Here is an 18,801-nt window from a genome sequence, read left to right on the forward strand (position 1 = left end):
GGAGTGGAGTTGATCAGTATTTTTCTTTCTTGAAAAACATGGAGTTGCTTTTTTTATATAGAGAAGAAAACTTGGAGTTTATCAGTCTATACGTAGCTTACAATATATTTTTTTCACGGTGTTTTTATAGATGTGTAACTATTTATTTATTTATTTTTGAATTTTCAATGGGGGAGGAGTTCCCACCTGAATCTCTACTATTAAAGGGGGATATGCAGTCGTCGTCGTGATGGTTCGACCGCAACCCCACCCTCGATCGCATCCCGTTGCTAACACGGCCCATGAACCAGATACATCGCCACCAACTCAGCCCACGATCAGATACATCTCCACCAACTCAGCCCACGATCACGCACCGGCCAAAGAAAAACAACAGTTACGACTCAATCCACGATCACGCACCGGCCAAAGAAAAACAACAGTACCACGATCACGCACCGGCCAAAGAAAAACAACAGTACTCCATGCATTGACCAAAAAAACAAACCAAAAAAAAGACACGTCCCAGCCAAACCAAACAAAGAAACAAGTGCGGAAGCTCCATCGAGCCGTCATCGCACGTCACCAGGAACGTCAGTTTTTCCTCTCGCTGGACCCATACTCGCCCTCCGGCCACATCCGCCGGAACGGAACCAGTCCGGCCACGCCGGAACCAGCAACCTCTGCTCCCGTCTCATGGTGTTGCTCACCAAGGCCGTCTGTTCCTGCACCCATCTCCTCTCATGGTGTTGCTCACCAAGGCCGTCTGTTCCTGCACCCATCTCCTCACGCCGCAGGTACATCCTCCTGCCACCATCCTCACCTGAGGCCGTCGGAACCAGCCACCTCCGCGCGCCGGCTGTTCCTGCACCCATCTCCTCACGCCGCAGGTACATCCTCCTGCCACCATCCTCACTTGTTGCCTACAAATAAAATGCATTCATGATGTCTGAGCAAATTACCTACATTACAAAGATACTTAACTCAACCTTTAAGGACTGAACAAAAGCATAAGTACAACATGGTGTATACTTTGTTTAGTCAGGCCAGTCGAGTCTGGATTAACCTAGCAGAAGCCAACTCATCTATTTTGAGGAAGCCGGCTCAATCCAGATCGGTCATCGTCTTTGATATTATGGAGGGAGGGGGTACCAGTACCAATATATACAATGCTAAACATGCTTATAACTTGCCAGACATAAGTAGAACTTCAGGCATCAGCCGAATTTAGCACTCCAGCATTGAGCCGAGGTTAGATTTCAAAAGCTCGGAGAAGATGGGGGCTATAAGCATACTTTCAATTTCAACCCGCTTAAAAGCAACTATTACTTACTTGCTACCCATGTGCACATGAAAATTCAAGTCACTAAAGTAGAAATTTTTCATTAGGACAGTGAATGTTTACTCAAAAAACCAGCAATATAGCGTTCCAGTGCTCCGCATTCAAATAAAATTACGTTGTTGCAGGAGGAAATAACAGAAATGGTGATTAATTTGGCTAATTAGTAGTAATGCAGTAGAAAAGCCTTAAGAAGTAGCTAGGAGATAAAAGACTATGACCAACACAACTGTACAATTAATTTATAACAATCTTATGCAAGAAATTAAGCATAGGCAATAGAATGGCAAATTAGATCGAGAAGATATGACCTCCTGGTCAGAAGGCCGAGGATCTTAGACCGAGGATCTTGGGGCATACGGTTCCATTCATTCATCCATATGAAGGTTGTTCGCGCAGAGAAATCCCATATTTGAACCTAAATATAAATAGACATGTGATCGAAGAAAAGAAACACAAAACTTTACACATTCAAGCGAAAATAATCAGAAATTACCGGCTCAGACTCCGAAGCCAGAATCTTGTTTGCTCTTTTAAAGTTCTCGACTGAGTTATCCTGATATGTTAAAAGTAAAAGTTAGAACAACACCGTCTTCTTATGAACTGAAGTGAAATTCATGCATGAAAACATATAGATCCTTTACAAAACCAACACTGCTTTCCAGCAAGTACACCCAATGCAAAGAAATCACAGCAACTGCAGAACGTTTCAGAATGGCACTTATTCCCCCAATCTGTATTGCTAATATCGTCATAATTACAGTAACCATCTAATCATTTTTGTAATGCAAAAGAATGCAGGTAATAAGAACATAAAGCTATAGGACATAGAGATCTTCACTAAGCCTAGATCACAACCCACCAATACACCCCGGCCACCATCTGGTTTCTTCATACGAGAACAAACGGACACCACTGACTACAGTGTTTCGTCTTCCGATGATGATGACAATGTGCACACACATGTGGCTATGATGGTTCCCATAGCCGGCAATCTCACAGCCTTTCAGCCAGTACAACATGTTCAAACGCCAATCGGTATCGACCTTACGCATAAAAAAATTTCAGCTTGCATTTATACATTTGTTAACCTAAGTGGTCCACACAATGGTTTTTCAGGAAATCACTCTCGTGAAGCCACTTACTATGATCACCGTGTATCACTTCAAGGAACACAAAGCAGCATCGAGCATAATATTGGCTCAGATATAGCGGTTGGACTCAACACCTCACACACTGGTCTTGAACACATTGCTTCAAATGCAATCATTACATCTGACAAAAAACAGAAAAGGCGAGAACAATACAGAGCATGGCGGGATAGACTAACACCTGAAGAGAAGGAGAAAATCAATGCACACCGCAGAGCAGCTAGGAAGAAGAAAACAGACGAGGAGAGGAATGCCCGTCAGAGAGAAGCCAGGCAACGGATGACAGCAGAGGAGAAGCAGCAAAGTAACACCCTTAGAAGGGCGGCCTACCAAAATATGATGGTCGAGGACAAGCAAGAGAGAAACAGCTGCAGAAGGGCGTCCTACCAAAATATGCCGGTCGAGGAGAATCAAGAGAGGAATTACTGCAGAAGGGTGGCATACCAAAATATGACAGACGAGGAGAAGCAGGAGACAAACGCCCGCCGAAGAGCACGTGTGCAGAACATACCACCCAAGGAGAAACAAAAGATGCTAGCTTAGCGCAATGCAATACTCACGGCTAGGCGCAACATCCCTTGCGCTGAATCCATCGCAATGCCGCGCCCAGATGCAGCTACCTTAGCTACGCCCAACCTGATGTCGACTACTCATGCCAGAGACCCTGCCGCTTCAGCTCCTTCCCCCCAGTTAGCGAGTAAGGCTGGTTACAGCTTCGAATCAGACGGTAATCCTCCCATCTCTACTCTACTTGTTATGTCCATGTGAGTTGGACCAGTATTTACCAGCTCCTCAACCGTGCAGGCGAGTACATTAGTCGTACCCTGGACAATAATGAGGCCGCCGACGAACTCATAAATGCCTCGCAGCAAACCAATGATCAGCGAATACATGAAAACCAGAATCAAGCCCATGAGCAGAGCCAGGAGACCAGAGCACAACGTAGGGCTCACGAGCGAGCTCACAAACGAGCTATGGCGGTAAAGAACATTCAAGGGAGTGCCGGAAAACGAGGAGTGCACAGGAAAAGCATAGTAGAAGGTGAGAGGTCAGCGTTGCTAGATCGTCGTAATGCAAGCTTTGCAGCTAAGCGGAGGTCTCCACACCCAAGTACCTTGCATGTGAACAGAGCAGCAACAAGCTCAGAAACACCGCCCACAGGAGTTGCTTCACCGGCTTCCTCCCCTTCGTCGAGCACGCCGTCTTACACCATCGGGACCGATGGTAACCCTCTCACCTTTACTCCCCTCCCGGTGACCACTCACACTAAACCATTACTTACCGGCTCAACAATGTTGCAGCTGACATGGAAGCCTTCCTTAGCGGCATCATGGACGAGAATGGACTTTCCGGTGACCTCATGGATGATGAGTACTACCTATTTGGCGGTCAAGGTACTCCCAGGCGTCCTTCGCTGCCCGTCCCTCTATATTATTGGTTTATGATGTGCATCCCATCGTGACTTGTTATATCTCCACAATGCTTGCAGCATCCGACACTGATAGCACGGACCTCGATGAGCCCGTAGAATCCTCCAACACGGGATCTATCGACCTAGATCCTTTCGACTATGTCTACTCGAACATCCCAGACAGCACGCACATCCTGAAGCACGCGGCAAACTGCGACCATTGCAAGGCCAAGAAGTTCCAGTACGAGACTAACGGCTTCTGCTGTCGGAACGGGGAGATTGAGCTAGCTGAACGCGAGCCTATCCCAGAGCTGATGAGGTTATGGTCAAGCGCGGATGCAGACTCTCGGCATTTCCGAGAGAGCATTCGGTTCTTCAACGGGCACTTCGCCTTCACTACCCTTGGCGTCAGCCTAGACAACAACTACACAAACATGAAGTCCGGGGTGTACACGTTTCGAGCACATGGCACTATGTACCACAAGGTGCACTCGTTCGGTCCAAGATCTCGCCCTGAACATTTGCAGTTGTACTTCTACGACGACGATCCCAGCTTAAACCATCGCAAGGAGGCCACCAAGCAATTGGACCAGCACGTTGTCAGCAAGTTAGTGGACGTCCTTAGGGAAAACCCCTACTCCCAGCAGTTTAGGAGTTTGGGTGCCCATAAGGAAAATCTCGAGGAGTACCGGATAGACCTCAACATTGACCAGAAGCTAGACCAACAAAGATATAACAGACCCGTGTCATCCGAGGTGGCTGCGATTTGGGTCGAGGGAAGCGATCTAGCAAACAGGTTCAACCGCAGCATTACACTCTATGGGGACAACAACGAGAAGTATAGTATACATGCCACAGATGGCTGTTATGACCCGCTTTCGTATCCCCTCTTTTTCCCAAGGGGGGAGCTTGGTTGGCATCCAAATATCCCTAAGCACAATGTCCCTTGGGAGGTTGCACAACAACCAAGAAGAAACCGTGATAACGATTCAGGTGCGCCTGGTTGGTATGCTTATATGCCACAAAAAGTTCTCTATCCTTCCATATGGTACCTAACCTTCTTATTTCACGTCTTTCCACAGAGGGGAACAGCCGGTTGTGTGTCTCTGTCAGGGACTACTACTGTTACCGGCTACAGACGCGCCCTGCGATATTCAACCCCATACTGCACGGAGCACGCCTGTTTCAGCAGTGGGGTGTCGACATGTTCATCAAGATTGAGGGATGTAGGCTGAAGTGGATCAGGGACCACCAGACAGAGATACGTGCCGATCTATACCAAGGCCTTGTGGATAGCATCGCGGTTGGGGAGATGCGAGCGAGCGCTGTTGGGAAGAGGATTGTGTTACCAGGGACGCATCAAGGAAGCAACCGAGACATGAAGCGGAGGCATATGGACGCCATGGCACTGGTGCAGACATATGGGAAGCCTGACATCTTTTTGACTATGACATGCAATCCTAGCTGGGAGGAGATACTGAATGAGCTGCTTCCTGGCCAGACACCCCAGCACCGACCAGATCTTGTCGCACGCGTGTTCAAGGCCAAGCTAGAGACCATGAAACAAATGTTGTTCAAAAAACACATCCTTGGTGTTGTGGTAGCGTATGTGTATGTCGTTGAGTTCCAGAAGAGAGGCCTCCCCCATGCACACTTCCTGCTGATCATGAATTCAAATTATAAACTCGTGGTGCCAGAGCAGTATGATCGCCTCATATCGGCAGAGCTCCCGGACAGGCATAAGTATCCAGAGCTCTATGCCATGGTCGTGAAGCATATGATGCACGGACCATGTGGCAATCTTAATCCCAAAAATGTGTGCATGCAAGACTTGAAGTGCAAGAGCAAGTACCCACGACCGTTCAACCAGAACACCTTACAGGGGAAGGATTCATACCCGGTTTATCGACGGCGGGACGATGGTCGTCAGGCTAAGGTACGCCGTCAAATGCTGGATAACAGATGGGTCGTGCCTTATAACCCTTATCTGTTGCGGATGTTCAACTGCCACATAAATGTCGAGGTGTGCTCCAGCATCAAGGCCGTCAAGTACCTTTACAAATACGTATACAAGGGTCACGATCGAGCTTCATTCAGCATTGACCAGCCTGACAGCAACGGGGTTGTAGACGAGATTAAAAGGTACGTTGATGCGAGATGGGTTACTCCACCGGAGGCGATGTGGAGGATATTCGGCTTCAACCTTTCTGAGAGTTTCCCGTCGGTCCTACAGTTGCCGCTTCATCTCCCTAATATGAATAGTGTCACGTTCAAAGCAGGAGAGGACCTGATCGATGTCGTTGCCCGTGATAATGCATCTAAATCAATGCTGACGGAGTATTTCCTTGCTAATCAGCAGCACGTGTGGGCTCGGGATATCCTGTACAAGGACTTTCCGGGAAGTTTCACATGGCAGAGACAGAAGTACTGGAGGCCGAGAGAAAAGCAGCACCAAGTAGGTCGAATCGTGTCAGCCCATCCAGCCGAGGGGGAGCGGTACTTTCTGCGAGTGCTGCTCAACCATGTACCAGGCAAGACATCCTTCGAGGACCTGCGGACCGTGGACGGTGTGCTCTGTGATAGCTTCCGTGAGGCTGCCGAGAGATTGGGCCTCATCGAGGCCGACAACACGCTTGACGAGTGTCTTACAGAGTCAACACAGTTCGCGATGCCAGCCTCACTCAGGAGGCTCTTTGCAACAATCTTGGTATTCTGCGAGCCAGGTGACGTGCGCGGTCTATGGGATAGGCACCTAGAGGCGATGTCTGATGACTACCGCCGATCACACACGTGCTCAAAGGCAGTGGAACAGATGGTGTTGCTTGACATTAGGGGCATGCTACAGTCCATGGGCAAAGACATAGCGTTGTTCCTTCTTCCGGACATCGACGAGACCTATGACACTACTGGAGGTGAGGCCAGAGAAGTCACCGAGGAGTCATCCATCGAGGTTGACGCGAACGATGCTGCTTTAGCGTCCTCACTAAACCCTGAGCAAAGGCTTGCATACGACGAGATACTGGCAGCAGTCGATGCTGGTGATGGGGGTGTATTCTTTGTCGATGGCCCAGGAGGCACCAGGAAGACCTTCCTATACAAGGCACTACTCACAAAGGTTCGAGGCGAGGGCAAGATCGCGGTGGCTACGGCGACGTCAGGCGTCGCGGCTTCCATCATGCCTGGAGGAAGGACAGCCCACTCGAGGTTCAAGATCCCACTCAGCATTGAAGATGGGGGGTCGTGCAGCTTCACCAAGCAAAGTGGAACAGCCAAGCTCCTGCACATGGCTTCACTCATCCTATGGGACGAGGCCACCATGACGAAGCGGCAAGCGGTTGAGGCACTGGACAATAGCATGCGGGACATCATGGGACGACGAGACCGACCATTTGGGGGAAAGACTGTCGTGTTCGGTGGGGACTTTAGGCAGGTGCTTCCGGTCGTCAGGAAGGGGTCACGAGGTCAGATAATCGATGCGACCTTGCGGAGTTCGTACCTATGGAAGGGCATGCGCCAACTAAGGCTCGTCACCAACATGAGAGCGCATAACGACCCGTGGTTTGCAGATTACTTGCTAAGGGTAGGCAACGGCACCGAGGAAACCGATGAGGAAGGCAACATAAGGCTCCCTGAAGATATTTGTGTGCAGCCAACAGAGGACGGCGTTGACCTAGAGAAGCTAATCGACCATGTATTTCCTGCTCTAGACAACAACATGGCTGATCCAAATTACATGACATCGAGCGATCCTCTCCACCAAGAACGACAACGTTGATAAGATAAACACACGCATGATAGAGTGCTTCCAGGGCGAAGAGAAGATCTACCACAGTTTTGATATTGCAGAGGATGATCCACACGGCTACTATGCCCCAGAGTTCCTGAACAACCTGACTCCCAACGGGCTGCCTCCGCATGCGCTCAAACTGAAGTTAAATTGCCCCGTTATACTGTTGAGAAACATTGATCCAGCTAATGGGTTGTGTAACGGCACAAGGCTTGTGGTCCGGGGTTTCCAAAGGAACGCCATCGATGCAGAAATCGTGCTAGGACAACATGCTGGTAGGAGGGTGTTCCTTCCTCGGATACCTCTCTGCCCATCCGATGACGATATATTCCCTTTCAAGTTAAAGAGGAAGCAGTTCCCTATTAGGCTCAGTTTTGCCATGACAATCAACAAGGCGCAAGGGCAGACCATCCCGATTGTCGGAGTGTACCTACCGGACCCTATATTTTCTCACGGTCAGCTATACGTCGCATTGTCTAGAGCCACTGCGAAGAGGAACATTAAGATTCTCGCCATCAAGGACAACGACAATGGTAAGGGCAAGGGTAAGGGCAAGGGCAAGGAACAAATCAATAATTCAAATAAGCGAAAAAGATCTGAGCCCTTATTAACGACCATGAAGAACATAGTCTACAAGGAAGTCCTTAGCACATGAAGTCACCAGATCAAATTATAGAAACTCAAGGTAAAGTTTTCAATTCTGCATTACAACCACATACTATTGTAGATCTTAATGCACACTGACCTGAGTTTGTTGCTGCGTAGTACTCGAGGGAGCATAGTCAGTCTTCAGAAACCATGAGTATTCCTTTCGCGACATCTGCCCGTCCTATACTTGGTCAAAGATGCACCTGTTTAAGCTGGAAATAACAAGAGACAGCGTGAAGTTTCCAACATATGCAGGAGGAAGATGCTTGGACAGTGACTTGGTAAAGAAGAACAAAATTACTAAGGTTTCGTATTTCTTTCTAATTCATATTCTCTTTAATATGGTAAAAACCTGAGTCATCTAATATCATATAGCAATAAAAATAATGACTTAAACTTCAGTTGCATATAATCTCTTGTTAGAAATACATGGATAAGGAACTATGTATCTGATAATTTATGAACAACCCAAATTTCAGCTGAGTTTGCCATCAGTGAGCTCCTCATATCTATACTATTAAAGGATGAGTCTTTCAAGCTAATAGATACTTCTATATGAACAAAAAGAATATAATCAGTTCATCTACTTTTTTCTGTAGCTCTGTGATAAGATTTAGCACGCAGGTGTCCTTAAATTCTAATACTTTCTTAAACATCAATTTCAGGCTCAAAATTCATTGCAGAATGTGTCCAAAGTGCCATGTACAGGATTGGAAACATCAACCCTTAAGCTATTCAGATAGAGCGTTGCAGTGACTGGTGAATGAGTCATATTAGACCCTGAATACAAGCACCACTCGGAATGGAAGCTTTGGCCAGTACCACTATAGCGTGTTCTACTGAGCTTATTTGCCAAAAATTGCCATGACATTTGTACCGCCAAAAGCAAAAACTACATATTGAAATTGACCATGGCAACAATGGGTTTAAAATTGCCATGACATTTTTACCGCTATAAGATTACTGAACCAAAATGATCTTCTTGCAAAAAGATGTCAAATATATGAATTTGCCATATCAATTATTGTTGTTTCCCAAACAAAAAACATGGCAAATTTGCAATGGGGGTGCATATCAACTTCCCATCACTGCAAAACAATTTTTCCATCATTTTTAGGGGGGAGGGGGGGTCACATTTTTATCTCCAACTTGCCATGTGCGCTCTAGAACAAACCACAGAATGGCAGCCTACAAAAAAATGTTGCAGCAATGTGCAATGGCAGGACACAAAAACACTAGCGAACTTGTATCCTGCAGTTGATACATCGTAGATGAACTGGAGGTGTCACAGATGCAGGGTCGAAGAAAAAAATTGCCATGTGAAAATGAACTATCTAAATTTAATTGCAAATTGAAATTTCAACTCACTAAATTACCATCTTCCACACAAAATTTGCCATGTCGAAATGCATACTCGTACCACTGGTGTCGATGCTGCCAATCGCTCTGTCCAGAAAGGCACGTTTCAGACATGCTCTACTTGAGATGCTCAGATGTGGGCAAAATTTGAGACCAAGTTGTTGTAACGTACCACACATGTTGAGGACGAGGTTCGTTCGTCGTCGTCGTCAATCCACCGGGTGATCTTCTCGCGAAGGGTGCCGTTGAGCACGTCGTGTACTGGTCCATCCACCGGTAGATGGGCGTCTCTGGCACGTTGCCCATGACCATCGTCCTCGGCCGCGCCAAGAAGAGCCGCACCTGCAACACTGAGATGAGCATAGCCACCACCATCCCCGTATCGATGCTGCCGAAGACGGCGCCGAGGTAGAAGTCCACCTTGTCGACAAGCCAGAGGAAATCGCGGCGCCGTGGTAGGCCCCTGCGCAGGCAACGTGCCGAAGCCGTTGTAGGGCCCCGCTGCGGCGTTGAATAGCTCCACTGGAGGATCGGTCGCCGCCGCCGCCGCTCCCTGCTAGCAGCACCTCTGCTGCCTCCCAGGTCGCCGCCGGCGTCGCTCCCCGCTTGCAGTGCAGGCAGCTTGCCGGTGCCGTGGTAGGCCCTGCTGCGGCATTGGACAGCTCCGCTGGTGTGGCAGCCGCCGCCACCGCCACTTCCTGCGAGCAGCACCTCCGCCGCCTCCCAGGTCTCCGCCGCCGTCGCTCCCCTCGAGCGCCTCCCCGAAATCTAAGCCACCGACGGGGCGCCGCGAGGCCTCACCGGTGAGCGGCGGCAAGGCGCGGCTGCTCCAGCTCGACTCTCTCTCTCTCTCAGTGAAGACGATGGGGATGGGGAAAAGAAGCCCAGAAGGAAAAAGTGACGGTGGAGAGGATAAGGCGTTCGTTCGGGCCGAGGAGTTCCTGGAACGAACGAACGAGAAACATGACGTGTCAAGCACATGCTTCAAGATCCACGCCAATTGATCTAACGGTACAGAACACGTTCGGATCGAAACACAAAGCGCAGTGCGTTCGGAAGTTATCAATTCCGCAAATTTCAGGTGATTAGCCCTTCAAATGAGTTTACGGGAAACAGAATTGGCAAAAACTCCGTACCCAATCCAAACAACCCCTAATCCTAACCGTATATCGATACTACTCATCTAGCTAGCCTTGTATATACTCCCTCTGTCCCAAAATTCTTGTAGGGTACAAGAATTTTGGGACGGAGGGAGTATATAGAGACTCAATCTACCTCGAGATTTTTGCTTACCTCCAATATCGAACTTCACCGGCGTTGCCAATCCAACAAAGCTACCAATGCATAACGCGGAGGGAGAGAGGAGAGCCGGCCGTGACAAGGTAAGATTCGTGGGCACCCTCATCCTGGTGCACCACAGAATCCACTCCTGCTCGATCTCCGCCCATCCGGGCAAGCATGGCTTGTTGTAGGGTCTCCTCACGCTGCACGCCACGCGCCAGTCGTCGGGCGTTACCACCAGAAGATTCCGACCGTGCGTGTCGTCATCACAGCGGGGGACGCGGAGCAGGGGGCGCCGCGTGGTGGATGCCGCCGCCCAGACTGCGTGCGCGTCTGTGAGAGCGCTGCCCCCCGGATATCGCCGGAAAGCAAGGAGTGATGGGGGCAGGTGTGGGAGGCTCGCGAAGGCGTAGCCAGGCTGCAGGAATGGTTAAGAGGCGGGGCGGGGGGGAGTTGGGCTGGGATGGGTGCCTCGCGCCGTCGCACGATGTGTGCGGATGCGCCCATGACGCGTGGGCGGCTGCATAGGGGAGCTGGGTGGGTGGCTAGCTAAAGGGAAAAGGGGTGAGCGGTGAGGACAAAGTGAGACTGAGTCACAACTGGTCAATTGTTTTCTTGGCAAGGCTCTATATTATATAATATATTGTAGAACCGAGATATTTAGGCAGTCTGTCAGTGCTATCAAACTTCTTAGATGTTTGTCTTTTTAATCTTTTATTTTGCATGTTACATATGAATTATTATACTATTACTGGGGAAATATGGCAGTACTATATTTAATTCATACTATGGCAGTACTATATTTAATTCATATATTTGTATATATATTTCACTTCGTAGAATGTGTCACTGATAGATATGGATATTGTTAACCATGAAAATGAACCTATCAACAAGAGCAATGTGCAGATAGAAATAGCAAATTCGCGTCATAACAAACCAAGAAGAGCAAATATTACACCACAAGGTATACTTTCACTGTGATTATCAACCTTACCATTTCATGGTCTTACTTTCACAGTGATTATCAAGTGTACTGTTATGTCGACCTAAATATTTTTTTATCTTGGCAATAGGAATTCTGGAAACTTCAAACTACACAGTGATTATCAAGTGTACTGTTATGTCGACCTAAATATTTTTTTATCTTGGCAATAGGAATTCTGGAAACTTCAAACTACACAGTGATTATCAAGTGTACTGTTATGTCGACTTCAATATTTTTTTATCTTGGCAATAGGAATTCCGGAAACTTCAAACTACACCACCCTTGCATTCAATCCGGATCATACTGCAGCACGCACACTTGATGGTGAGTAGTCATGACTTATTATCAACTACCAATCAATTACTTATGATTGTTATTAACATATGTACACAAAGTTTAAATATTATTAAATGCAACATTTATGATATATATTTTTGCAGATATTCGCCAGAAAGTAACTGGTGGGTTGATTGATATGAAGTTTGTTCAGCAATTTATTGAGTGGAGGTGGGCTTTCCTAGCAAGCGAGTTGTCTACAAAGGATTCCCGACACAGAATGTATACAAAGAAAGCTCAGCGCATGTAGTACATATAGTAGACATTGGTTATGTCTATTACGCATGATTGTGTGTTTCAATCTGTAAGTGTTATCACGTACTTGGTTTGTATCTACTATGTAGGTGACTGTTTCGTCATGTTTGTTTGTGTCTATGGTGTTTTAAGAGATGTGCTAATTTCACGGATGATTTAGTTATTATCTACATTTAAAAACAAGTTTATCCATGTTCATGGATTTTGAATTACCTTTAACATTGTTTTTTGTCAAAATATATTCTATAAAAAACACTCATTTAAAATATCCAAGTCCATGCTATCACTTTGTCGAGTAATCTTTTCACATCATATTTCGGATTTCGTGTGTCCGTGGCAACGCACGGGCATTCAACTAGTTCTCGTTAAAAGCCTCAATAAGAGGCGTAAAAGGATATTTTCCAGAACGCGCATGAGAATTGCACATCGATATAATAAGAGGGACATTAAGAGTTTTGAATTACAATTGGCTCGCCCTAAGACTTCGAGCATCCGCATCCGCCATCCGCTACAAACAAAGAAAATCCGCCATCCGCTACAAACAAGGAAACCTAAGTCTACAACTCACTGTTCCCACCGTGTGTCGAAACGTAGTAGAAAAAAATTGTCCTACGATCAACCGGAAACACTATGAAGATGTGGTTTTGGATCGGATCGTTAGCAACTCTGAGTTGCAGCGGAAAAAGATTCGGTTTAGATCGTACTTGAAGTCCCTCGAAGCGTAGATGAACGATCCCTCAAACCGTCCATGAACGGAAGACAGAAAGCACAACCTCTCCATAGTTTACAAGTGTACAGTCTTCACGATCTGGCTGCGCTTCGTCGTCTAGAGCTAATCACCGCTAGAGAAATAAAGGGAGGAAATTAGAACCACACTAGACTTCTAATATGAGGATTATATAGGATTGGATCTAGGTCTAACTGAAACAACTAGAGCTATAAGTGGTTCTGAAACTTGTATATATAGGTTGGAGGAGAGGGGAGGAGGCGCCAGAAGGGAGGAAGGTTTCCTTTCCCCCTTGCGCCAGACAGGAGGGGGAATCCCCCTCCAATTTGGCCTTCCCCCTTGCTTCTCCTAGACCCTAGAAGCTAGGGGGCGCCACCATATTGGGCCCAAGTGGCCCAATATCCTTTCCAACACTTGGCCTTCTAAAGCCCGTTGATATCTAGTTAAGTATAAAAGCCTCCTAAATATTATTAGAGCCATTTAATATTAATTTAACAACTTCAGAAACATTTTCCACCTATACATTACTTATCGGTAATACCTGGTATTGCCCGATAAACCCTGAAACCCTTCTAGTGACCCGAAACGCTTCCGGTTCCTCTTGAAACTATGTTGAATATTAATGAAACTATATCATAAATATTTCCTCATAACTCATGTCCTACTAATAATCAGCAGATCGTGATTTCCTTAATCATATGACCCTATAGGTTCGGTAAAACGTAGACATGAAAGAAAAACTTTCGTTCAATGACTCGATAGCGGAACCGTGGACATCAATGTCGATCCCTATGAGTACACGAATGAAATTCGAGTGAACCTTAGATTATCATGTGCTATTCCCTTTGCCTCGCGATACTTTACAAAACCCAAGGTGATATGTATCGCTATCCTCTTGAATCATTCTCATGCTCACTATATTTGTCTCTTCGTTACCGTTTTTGTTCTTCTTTCTCGTTGACATGTTCCGGCATCCCCGTGATACTTGGTGAGCTGCGTTGGGATTTTCCCCGAAGAGGAGAGGAGATGCAGTAGGGTAGAGATAAGTATTTTCCTCAGTGAGAACCAAGGTTTATCTAACCAGTAGGAGAATCATGCAGAGCCTCGTGAACAACACCTGCACACACAAAAGCAAATACTTGTACCCAACACGGGCAAGAGGGTTGTCAATCCCCTTGAACTCGTTGCTTCCAAGGATTAAATCTCGTAGTGGTAGATAGATAAATTGCAAAACAAAATAAAAGTAAATAAATTGCAGCAAGGTAATTTTGGATTTTATAATATGATTAAAGTCAAGTCAGGGGCCATAGTTTTCACTAGAGGCTTCGCTCTCGAACACATAACATACGGTAGGTGAACAAATTACTGTTGGGCAATTGATAGAAAAACGCATAGTTATAATGTATTCATGGCAATGCACATGTATATAGGCATCATGTCCGAAACAACTAGACCGACTCCTGCCTGCATCTACTACTATTACTCCACCAATCGACTGCTATCCAGCATGCATCTATGGTATTAAATTCATGAAAAACAGAGTAACTCCTTAAGAAAGATGACATGATGTAGTAAAAGTAAACCCAATCAATATGAATAAACCTCATTGTTTTACCCTTAATGGAAACAGTACAAATATGTGTCTTGTCCCTTTCTGTCACTGTGATATAGAGTGCCACAAGATTGAACCCATTACAAAGAACCTCTCCCACTGAAGATAAATTCTAGTTGGCCAAACCAAACGGATAGATCGAAGATAAATACAAAGCTTTAAAAATCATGCATAATAAATTTTAGAAAGACTCAATTACTTTCAATGGATATTCCAATTATAAACCCACAATTCACCGGGTCCCAGCAAACACACCGCAAAACAAGATTACATCAAATGGAGAACATTGTATTGAATATCAAAGAGAAAGAAGAAGTCATCTAGCTACTAGCTATGGACCCGTAGGTCTGTGGTGAACTACTCACGCATCAGCGGAAGGCAACAGATGTAGGAGCCCTCCATGATTGATTCCCCCTCCGACAGAGTACCAGAAAAGGCCTCCAAATGGGATCGCGAAAGAACAGAAGCTTGCGGTGGCCGAAAAAGTGTTTTGGGTGGCTCTCTGGGGGTTTTCAAATATATGAGAATTTATAGAAGTGGAATTAGGTCAGGCGGAGCCCCGAGTGACACACAAGGTAATAGGGCGCCCCACCCCCTGGGCGCCATCTCCTTGCTCGTCCTTTGGACTCCTCCCGATGCTTCTGGGTCTCTTATGTCTAGAAAAAATTGTCAAAAAAATCGTAACGTTTGGACTCTGTTTGGTACTGATTTTCTGGAGAACCAAAAACAAGCAGAAAACAACAACTTGCACTAGGCACTCGGTTAATAGGTTAGTTCCCAAAAGTGATATAAAATAGAATAAAATGCATATAAAGTATCCAAGATTGATAATATAATAGCACTAAACAATAAAAAATCATAGATACGTTGGAGACGTATCAACATCCCCAAGCTTAATTCCTTAATTCCCTCTCGTCCTCGAGTAGGTAAATGATAAAAATGGATTTTTTGATGTGGAATGCTACCTAACTTGTGTATAATGTAATCTCTTTTATGGTGTAAACATTGAGATATGAGTGATTCAAGGCAATAGTCTATTATTTGATATAAAGACATCAATACTCAGGCATACTAACAAACAATCGTGCCTTTCAAAATAAAGAATGCTAAAAAATGCTATCACTACAAAATCATATAGCCCGTCATGCTTAGTCTTCCTAGCATAAAGATATTAAACATGAACTACCCCGATGACAAGCCAAGCAATTGGATCATACCTTTTAACGGGCTTCGACATTTTTAACCCCATGCAATACATGAGTGTGAGCCATGGATATAACACTATAGGTGGAATAGAATGCGGTGATATATATCAATAAGGGGAAGTCAAAAAAGGAAGAAAGTCTCGCATCGACGCAGCTAATCAAAGGGCTATGAAGATGCCCATCAATTAATATCAATGCGAGGAGTAGAGATTGCCATGCAACAAATGCACTAAGAGTTATAAGTGTATGAAATCTCAATGGAAACTAAATGGGTATGCATCCAACTTGCTTGCTCATGAAGACCTCGGGCATTTGAGAACGCCCATCATCGAAAATACAAGCCAAGTTCTATAACATTAAATTCCCACTGTTATATTACAGTGACTACTCAGGGGACTCTCTATATGAAGATCATGGTGCTACTTTGAAGCACAAGTGTGAAAAGGGATAGTAGCATTGCCCCTTCTCTCTTTTTCTCTCGTTTTTATTCTCTCTTTTTTCTCCCTTTTTATTTTTTATATTATTATTATTATTATTATTATTATTATTATTATTATTATTATTATTATTATTATTCGTCCAGTTTCTCATCCCGGTTGTGGGGAAATCATAGTCTCCATCATCCTTTTCTCACTAGGACAATGCTCTAGTAGATAATCATCACACTTTTATTTACTTACAACTCGATAAAACTGAAACATATGACTATATGAATGCCTGTGGCAGTGTACCAGGATGTGCATTAATCTAGCGTAACATGTATGAAAATGATGAACGGTGGCTGAGCCGCAAATACTGTGATGCCCCGCTTATAATCATGCACTAATCATACACGCATCATGCACGATCACGAACAGTTACTCATGTCAATATCACAACACAACTCTACGACACAAAAGATAAACAGAAGTTTTTAATCCAGGGTCACAAGGACCCAAAATACATGAGTCATCAAAGCAAATATTATCTGAGTACAAACATAGTTAGACAAGTTTTGCCTTAAGAAGGTTGAGCAAAACAATGACACTAGATCAAAAGGCAAGGCCTCCTGCCTGGTACCTCAGAACTACTCCTGGTCCTAGATCTCCACATAGTAGCCAAGCTTGGGATCCTCTGGCTCCTGGGCTCAATCATCTGATTGCAACATCCGGGAAGAAGAAAAGAGGTAGCAAAGCAACCGTGAGTACTCATCCAAAGTACTCGGAAGACTTACATCAGATCTATACAACATATGCATCGGTATCAAAGGAATGGGGTATATCTGTGGACTAAGCTGCAGAGATGCCAGAATAAGGGGGAGAAGCTCATCCTATCAAAGACTACCATCATCTGTGGCCATCATCTTGCAGCAATAGAAGAGTGGGGCATATATGGTATCATCGTACACATACGTATAGCAGTAACATACCCAGAAATCCTTTCCTCGTCTCCCTGGGGGAAGGCGATCCCGGGGTTATCTTTCTCTTATTTGGGTGTATTTTATCAAGTATCTCATTTTAGTTGTAAGAGGTTGGGATACAACTCCAAGTCGTCCTGTTACCATGGACACGATTATTCAAATAGTTTAACTTCCCTGCAGGGGTGCACGACATTATTCAATATGCTCAATTACCTTTGGCCGGACACACTTTTCTGGGTAATGCCAAGCTTCAGGAAATCGACACATTATAGTCCTACATAGGCTCTCCAAAGAGGCTAGCATGCCAGTCTAAATCCTAAGCACGAAGGGGTCATGGGCGAATCGCCCTAAGCACTCCTACATGTTGCGTGGACGGTCGGGCCCAATCCTAGCTACACCTCTTTACAAAGTAGGTAGATATGGATCACCCGGGTGCGTGCCGCTCAACTATGACGTCTGTAGAGCTTTCGGAAGAAATAGTATGGCGCCGAGGGCCCCATAAACCATTATACCGCGCGGTTAGTGCTTATATGCCAATGGCGGTCTCAGATCAAATACACAGGACGCGTTATGCGTGTTATTAAGAAGTAACTGCAGACAACAACCAGGGTCCAGGATAAAACTATTGAAAAAAATTTAAAAGATAAACAGAAGTTGGAAGAAATTTAAAAAATTTAAGCTCGGCTTTTGCTTCTGCTAAAACTATTGAAAAAACTCCCATAAAAATTGGCAAGAACAGGGGTGCAACTTCTAGTAACAACAAAGAAGATCTTAAGATGATTAGTATTCACTCTGATTTTGTTGAAGTGGTAAAAGACCATGCTCACAAGAATGAAATTTTCAACCTTGTTCCTAGGAGCATTATTATTGGAAATTTATATGCTAAATCTTTGAGGAATAATGGTTGTGTGATTGAGGAATTGGAAACTAAAGATGACAACACTTGAACCTATGCATTATGCCTAGCTAGGGGCATAAAATGATACCGCTTGTTGGGAGGCAACCCAATGAATAAATTTATTTTTGCCTTTTTCTTTCTATTCTTGGGTGTTTGTAAAATTATTCTACTGTTATGATTGTGTTTTTTATGTTTTAATTAGTGTTTGTGCTAAGTAAAGCCTTTGGGATCATGTTGGGTGATGGTTGATTTGATCTTGCTGAAAAACAGGAACTTTTGCGTGCAGTAACATAATTGTTAAATTTACAGAAGTGCAATAAAATTCTGATTTTTGTACACAAAATTGATATACAAATTTACCAAGTTGTTCTAATTATTCAGAATTTTTTGAGCTACGGAAGTATAAGAAGTTTTCAGATTACTACA

The 18,801-nt window shown here is 45.1% G+C and overlaps 2 long non-coding RNA genes across 2 annotated transcripts; both read right to left on the minus strand.

The window, feature by feature from the left end:
• Window positions 1-410: 410 nt before the first annotated feature.
• LOC119277445 lies at window positions 411-9,920 on the minus strand. Its single transcript, XR_005137110.1, has 6 exons — window positions 9,847-9,920; window positions 9,692-9,761; window positions 8,413-8,527; window positions 1,815-1,874; window positions 1,630-1,736; window positions 411-802 (listed from the first exon to the last, which is right to left on the minus strand). It is a non-coding gene; the product is annotated as an uncharacterized LOC119277445 (long non-coding RNA).
• Window positions 9,921-9,922: 2 nt separating this feature from the next.
• Window positions 9,923-11,137, minus strand: LOC119277446. Its single transcript, XR_005137111.1, has 3 exons — window positions 10,908-11,137; window positions 10,095-10,861; window positions 9,923-10,016 (listed from the first exon to the last, which is right to left on the minus strand). It is a non-coding gene; the product is annotated as an uncharacterized LOC119277446 (long non-coding RNA).
• Window positions 11,138-18,801: the final 7,664 nt, after the last annotated feature.

Source organism: Triticum dicoccoides, chromosome 3B (assembly GCF_002162155.2).
Source record: "Triticum dicoccoides isolate Atlit2015 ecotype Zavitan chromosome 3B, WEW_v2.0, whole genome shotgun sequence".
Taxonomy (NCBI): domain Eukaryota; kingdom Viridiplantae; phylum Streptophyta; class Magnoliopsida; order Poales; family Poaceae; genus Triticum; species Triticum dicoccoides.